Below are 7,842 nucleotides of genomic sequence, written 5' to 3'. Positions count from 1 at the left end.
CCAGTAATTGCACTGCTCAAAGGAGCCACAGAATTTCTGCAAAATGTTCACTGAATATAGAGATATGTGTTTAATACTTCACTGATACTGGAAATGTGTAATACAGATTTTGGTTACACCCGCTTAATGTGTTGAATCTTGTTTACTTTTACATTTACGTCATTTAGCAGACCCTTTTATCCAAAGCGACTTACAATTAGTACATTTTGTCAACAGTAAGTGAGCTGACCATACATTCCAGTCATTGTAAGGGAACCCCTCAATAAGAACTAGTGCTATTAGTAGTTACAATGCTAGAGAAAAGGGCTGATACCGATTTTTTTAAAAAGAAAATGTTTACTCCTTGCTACTAACTACCGTCTGTCTCTTCTTAGAATGGTCTTACCCATATTATTGTACTGATATGATGACACTTTCTTTCCATAGACTTGTGGCTTAGATTAAGGTTGCCCATTATTAAACACTCATTAAACTCATGAATAGGCCCTCCAAATATTATTCACTATATATCAGATATATACTTAAATATACAGTATATCATACAAATGCTAAGTGACACATTTTGAATTTGGTAACCTCTCTTTTAATTAAAACAAGAAGAAATCAAAGAGGCTAGTACAGTAAAATACAGTAACGATCTTGCCGTCTAGATATGGCAAAAAAAAATAAAAAAAAATTGGGACATTTCATACATTCTCTATATGAAAATATTTATGGCAGAGTCATATGCCTACATAAGGTGTAACAAAATAAGATGTCTGAACCTCAGTCCCAATCTGAATTTAACTCTAAATTCAAATTTGCAATGCTCATATGCCTCCGAATCTCTAGATGCAAGCCGTCTCACGTGTGTCAAGTGCGGCTGCAGCGGCTTGCATCTAGAGATTCGGAGTCTCGCCTATTTTTTCCTTGTAAAGGTGGAAACCTTTCGAACAAAAACCCCCCATGGAAATGGTTTTAAACTGAACCAGGCCAAGTGAAGAGGATTGCTGTACATATATATATATTTTTTTTTTTATGTTTTATTATTATTTTTTACAATTGAGCACAAATAAATGAAACATATTATTGATGGCCATTATCAAAGGCAAACTCAATGTAGAAAGATAGGGCTGTCACACGTGCGAGCGGCAGCAGCTCTGCGACGCACACGCGCTGCTGAGGTAGAGGGGGAGGCAGTGTGTTCTGGACTCGCTACTGAAAGCGCATTCATGTGATCAGCGCTCGTGAGATCGATCATTTCGATTAAAAATCGGAGCATCCCAATTTTGAAAGTTATGGCTACCAAGGGGTAAGTTTAACTACCACATTGTTTTAAAAACATTGCATTAGTCTTCGTATGTTTGCTGAGATTGTCAATTGTTGGCTAACCTCGTGCTTACACAGCTTAATTGCCATGTCCTAATTGACTACGAGTTTTACTGTTAGCTAATCTGATAGGAAATGTACATACGTTTTCCACACGGCTGTATTACTCATGGGTTGTGTGCACAGACAGTCCATTAAATCACTGACCTGTGACTTTTAAAAATAAATAAATAATTGGTTTAAAATAGAAATTCAGTGCTAGGGGCGTTAGTCTACTGAGCGTTTGGTCGCCGCAATAGAACTTTTTCTATTGCGAGCCATTTTGACATGAAATAGGGCAAGCGCAGGTGTTCCTAGTGACATTAATTAAGGTTCCCGTTCCATTTAGGCCTAACAGAGCCAGGGTCCAATCTTTCCAGTGAACCAGCATAAACAATAGCAGGACCCTGGCTCTCTTAGACCTAAATGGAACGAAACCTTAATTAATGTCATTAGTAACACCTGTGCTTGCCCTACTGCTTCATGTCAAAATGGCCGCTTATAACGATATGATGACGAACGTTAGCTAGCTTTATAGTATTGTTGAAACCAAGTGCGCACCTTAAAGTAGTATTTTGCCGCAACAGGTATGCATGTTATCGCATAGCTCCATATTACATATCCTAATGTCAGATTCTTCTGGATCATTGTTGAATGCCCACGAGGTAGACTTGAAATATGAAATGTAACATACAAGGCAGTCTATGCATTATTCTAATACTTATTTTGACCTTGATGCATGTGCTAATGCCAACATCTTGCTGCAAGTAACTGCACAGCTGAAAATGGCTCTATTGGGAAACAATGTTACTGAATATTTAATGGGTCTCAACCTTTTTACAGGCAGAAACTAGCGTTGGAGAGGATCAGGAAGTGCATGACAACTCTGAAGCAGCATCACCACAAATGCAAGACTCACTGTGACAAGGTCAAATGCCACACCAAGAGTCTTCCCATCAGAAAACGGGTAAATGCTTTGTCATATGTTTCTTTTCTATGTTTTTTTGCATTTAAGTTGCAATTAAGTTAGATTGCTAAGTGTTTATATTGTTCCATAATGCAGTGAGTAATAATGAGTTGTGGGGAATAGATTTTAATGATTGTAAGAGAAGTTCTCCCAAGAACAGGTTTCAGGTTTTTTCCTATATGAAATACGGGTGTGGGTGGTGAAGTGCTGGTCCCATTTGTTTTTCTTAAAAACAGTAGAGAAGCACTCATCAACCTTAACTGGGGGAATTCATGTATGGTAAAAGATGACTCTTGTCAAAGCAGTCTGATTGCTTGAACATTCTGTTGTTAAAATGGTGCAGATCATTTGAAAACTCATACAGGATGTCATACAGTTATTTTGAGGATTTTGTAGCTTCTGTGTAATGAGAAATGAAAGCAGACAGCCATGCGTCCCTCTTGGTGTTGATGATCTTTTACTGTCTTTCAGACAGAAGAACGTTCAGAGTGCTCCTGTGCACACAATGAAGAAAAAGTTGTCAGAAAGGACCTTCAGCCTCCACAGTCGGAGCATACATATGGATCATTGGAAAGTTTACACTGTTCTGAGAAGCTGAAGGTCATTCAAGCAGCTTGATTGTGTTTTCATATTATTCATAGGCTCTAGTTACCTGGTTTCAACTGGAATTCGTTTAGCGTTTTGTGGTGGAAGTCTAGGATTTACCACTCTGTACTTCAGCTCTTCGGAGGTAAGAATCAAGAAACAAGTCCTGAGTAGCCACAATATCTGAGTCCAGTATTTATTGCTTGCAAACAAGAGACAAGAGCGTAACAGCAGCCCAGCGTAGATCCGGGGGCCTGTTCAGCACAAGTCTGAAGAGGCCATTATCAGGGTTGTCTTTTATACAATTTAAACATAATGGTAGGTGCCGCCAAGGCTATCGGCTGATGGGCTTGTGGTTACGTGAGAGAGGGCGGGAGAGAATGAACAATGGGGGAGACTCTCTTACTGATCAATCGGCAAGATATGTCTGTTCCCCCATTACTGCGCTCCCTCACCACTCCCTCCGAAATCACTGTTGTTCATATGGTAAATCATACGGTGCTTCTCAGAACAATGGCTATAGAACTTTAGAGGTGTGGCAAGAGAAAATTTAATCACAGTATTTACACAAGTTGTATAAGTCATATGAAAGTGTATAACCTGAAAACAGTTCTATCAATGTGTTTTCCATAACAGTTTTTATTTAGTATTTAGCCTATGTTTTGAGTTCCTGGCAGCGCTTCTCATGTCTGCCTAATGCTTTGTTAGTTTTCCAAATTAGCCTATGTCCATGCTGTCTAAGGTCATTTTTGTGACCCTCTTTTGGTCAGGACCCTGAGTTTAAGAAATGCTGATCTAGACCACCACCCCATTGTGTAATTGAGGAAGCTGATTTATCAGGTCTAAAATGTAATTGTACTATTCTAAATGCTGGTATACAGCCTGACGGATTGGGAAGTGAAACAGCCTGCCAGAGCAGTCTGATCTCAGTGTGATATAGTATTGTTGATATAGTTGAGGTACTCAGTTCATGTAGTGGTTTTTCTTATTGATAGAGGTAGACCCAATTTAACTGCCCCATTGCTCAAGAACAGCTGGGCCAGACAAATTAAATGATAAACAGCCTTCAGTCTGGTTGAACAGGCTTTATTAGTCAACCTCAAATTAATACACAATGTCAATAGGCTCAGATGGCCTATAGAGACACCTGTCATTTTCCAGCTTGTAGTACTCGTCACTCGAGGGTGCTAGCAGGTTTTTGTAGAGAAACTGAAACTGTCAAATAATGGAGACTGATACAGTGCATTGTGTTTATTGTCTCAGACATAAGTAAGCTGTCTTACTTTTGAGTCACTTTATGCACCCCTCTGCTGGTTCTCAATGCCTATTTTCCTTTTTTCAGACCACAAGCTCTGAGTCTGATGGGGAGACCGTGATCATTGACCGTGTCTCAGCCTCAGAAAACTGTGACGACAACTTTGTTCCGGAGCTAAAGCGAACTCATAGAGTATTCGTAAGTTTACATGCATGAGATGATAAAAAATGGACTTCACTTAATTGAATGAGAAACACTTCAATTGAAATATTACTCCAGTTTTTTTTGCATTAGACATAAACAGCTGTGTGTACAGTAGGATACCTTGTTCTCTTGCATTCTGTAAATAGTCTACCTCATTTTACGGAAGGTAAAGCCTTCGGAAAGTATTCAGACCCCTTCACTTTTTCCACATTTTGTTGTGTTATAGACTCAAAAAATAAAATCAATTTAATCAATTTTAAGTTGAGTCTATAACACAACAAATGTGGAAAAAGTGAAGGGGTCTGAATACTTTCCAAAGGCACTGTACACTGACGACTGTCAGTTATTGTTAATATACAACACTATTGTCATAATGCCCAACCCTTGGCTGCATATGCATTTGAATTGTGAGATAAACTGAAGCTGTTTTGACACTTGTTAGAACATGCAAGTTTAAGGCAGATACATCTTGAGGCCTGATGGATTTTATTTCATTTCTAGCTAACCCCAAAATCACTCGGCTATGCCACAGATGCATCAATAAGCAGCATTGAGATCAGTGAGGACGGGTATGTTCCTGAATTGGATGAAAGTAGATCAGATGAAGAACCAAGTACAAGAGAAGAGTCAAGACTCGGTCAAGTACTCCCTTTTCTGATGAAGACAATGACACATCTACTACCAACAGCATGAACAGTAGCACAGTGACTACATGCACTGTGTTAACTGCCAAGGCCTTTTTAAAAGAAAAGCTCTCTGGAGGCACATGTCAAGATGCCAACTGGCCAAGCAGTGCAGCACCTCAAGGCCAGGTAAAAGTAAAGTTCAGTCTCTTTGTGCTTATGCACAACCTGTACCTCATGGTGTGAGTAGGAAACTTTGGGAACTAATAAATGACATGAATCAAGATGAAGTGGCAGACTGCATCAGACGGGATGAAGGCATCATCAAATTTGGTGAGCATCTCTACAACCGGATGGGAGCTGACAAAACAAGACATGAATACAGCCGACAGAAAATGCGCGAAGTTGGAAGACTGCTGTCTCAGGCCGGAAAAGCCGGAAAGAATGAAAGATTTCTTCATACCTGCAAACTTCAACCATGTGGTCCAAGCTGTGAAAGATGTCTGGTTTCTGTGAAGACGACCGTTCTTTCAAAGTGCCCTCCTTGGCCCTTAAGTTGGGCCACAATCTAAAAAAAATGGCCAACATTGTGGAATGTGAGGCCATGATCACAGGAGAGGAGGAGATTATTCACAATGTGAAGAAGTTCAAGCAAATCTGACACAAAATGGAATGAGAGTGTGTCAGCCTGTGCTCTTAAAACACTGACTGAGTCGAAGTGGAAAACCAGAGCTGCTCCCCTTCACAGAAGATGTTAAGAAGATGCATCTACACTTAGATGCGAAACGGAAGGATTACCAAAGCAAACTGTCACAGGAGGGAAGTACTAAGAATTGGTCCAATCTTACGGACGGACATGGCCGGCTGGCTCTAAGTTAAGTAAAAGCACTACAAGACATTGTCGGTCAAACCTGTTTCAATTGTCAGACCTATTTTCTTTTTCTTAAGTTGACTGCAGCCTCTGAGAAGCATGGAGGTTAGTGCGTGTTTGGGTCCAGTTCACTTTAGGGATCAGTAATGTGCTCTTGTAGCAGCTTGTTTACCAGCTTGTAAAGTAGGAAAAAGTAAGATAATCTGAGATCTGCTGCCATTTATTTTTTTTCCCCCACCAGAATGGCTTTACCAAATACTTACTTTTTTTGATGGATGTTACATGTCCTCAATGTTTGTGTTAATTACACATAAATTGGTTATTATACATGCATGCATACAGTACATGCATACATGTCATCTGCTTGGTTTATTAAAGACATGAATGTTATAAATGTGAAAATGTGCAAAGTTTGTTCATTGAATAGCCTCAAACATGCCCAGCACATTGCAAAGTGAAGCAATTTATTAAGAGGAAAGACTCTAAGCTTGTTCCAAGTCTATTTTGCCATATGTAACAAATACAGGTACGTTGGAATTCTTGGTCCTGCTCCTCTCCACAGTTTCTTATTGGCTCCTAGGTTACTAACAGTAGTTTAAATCAAATTCTTATAGACAACATAGTAATAGACATGGCATAACATTAAAGGTCCTAATGAGGTTGGTTGACCTGACAAAGTCCCCACCAGTATGTAAAATGTAAGGTTTGGTTAATGCTATTAATTCTTGATATTGCAAGTCATTTATGAAATAACACTGATAAAAGCAACTTGTATCAGTTTAAGTCTTATATGTAGGCCATTTAGAAAGTGGGGTCCCTGAATAGCACCCTCCTGTCATGTGTCCCCATCATGTAGCAAGAACCTGTGTGTGTGAGAGAGTAAGTGAGGAGGTAAGTAAGTGGCCTTGTGCGCCGGAACACACAAGTCAGAACGGTCCATAGGGCAGGAGCCTATCTCCTGTTTCTGTAGCGTGAGGCAGCTTGATGTACTGTACAAGTACACCCCCTGGACAGGGTGTGTGTGTGTAATCCACAGGATAGACAGGAACAACTTTAGAAAATAATAAACAAAAGGACTTAATGAGAACAACTAGAGAGTCATTTATCAAGACACTAGTGGATCCTAGATGACCATGAGAGAACATACTACTGGCGAGAGTCAAGCTACCACACAGGAATAACAAAACATACAACTTAAATAGGAATGTCATAATGAAATAATAAGCACCTGTTTGTTCATGGTCTCTGCCACCCCCTAGTGTCCAGATGGAACCGTGACTTTGTGTGTGAGAAAGTGTGTAGCCATATGCTAATTCCATGTGCTTTGAGGGGGTCCTGTTATTGCAGTACCAATTGACAGTGTCCAAATAGCAGTACAGCTGGAGTTCTACTGAATCATTAAGGTTAAGAGTTTCAGTGATAGGCCATGGCAGAGTGCCCTAACTAAGAGACCCACACTAACAGATTGACCATACAGTGTCAGGTATGGGGCTAGATATAAGCTAAAGGTTGGTACACTGCTAAAAATAGACACTGGTGTCTGGCCTGTCCTCAACCATTCAACAACAGAAAGTGTTTTGACTACATCTGCTGGAGAAATACATTGTTATCACTCTTGTCTGTATCATCTTACATTGTCAGAGCAAACATACAGGAACCTATAATGATGACAGAAAGAAATGATGGTATATTGCGACAATTTACTCAGATACATTGTGCTCTAAACAAATTGTGATTGGAGAATACCTTGCTCTATGTTTGAAATGTGATGTATCTGATGTGATGTGTGATTACATCAGGAGACTTTAACATCCATATTGACAACCTTGCTGATTCTAAGGCAACTGAATTTATTAGCCTCCTGAGCTCCTTTGATCTTTGATGTGATGTCTCTGGCCCCTACTCAAACATTTACAACATTTATCTTGTAAATAAAACTTTGAGTTACAAGCTGTAATGTTTTTATTATTGTGTTACAGTAGTCAGACAA

The 7,842-nt window shown here is 39.6% G+C and overlaps 1 long non-coding RNA gene across 2 annotated transcripts; it reads left to right on the top strand.

Moving 5' to 3' along the window:
• The first annotated feature begins 894 nt into the window (after positions 1 to 894).
• Positions 895 to 7,600, top strand: LOC310824299. 2 transcript variants are annotated; one of them, XR_014555017.1, is made up of 4 exons: positions 895 to 2,314; positions 2,786 to 2,914; positions 4,242 to 4,352; positions 4,860 to 7,600. It is a non-coding gene; the product is annotated as an uncharacterized lncRNA (long non-coding RNA). The 2 variants fall into 2 exon arrangements; XR_014555018.1 differs by having other exon boundaries at positions 2,786 to 3,044.
• The last annotated feature ends 242 nt before the right edge of the window (positions 7,601 to 7,842 follow it).

Source organism: Argentina silus (genome assembly GCF_951799395.1).
Source record: "Argentina silus genome assembly, chromosome: Y".
Taxonomy (NCBI): Eukaryota; Metazoa; Chordata; class Actinopteri; order Argentiniformes; family Argentinidae; genus Argentina; species Argentina silus.
The sequence above is the reverse complement of the archived record's forward strand: the minus strand, read 5'-3'. Positions and strand labels throughout refer to the sequence as shown.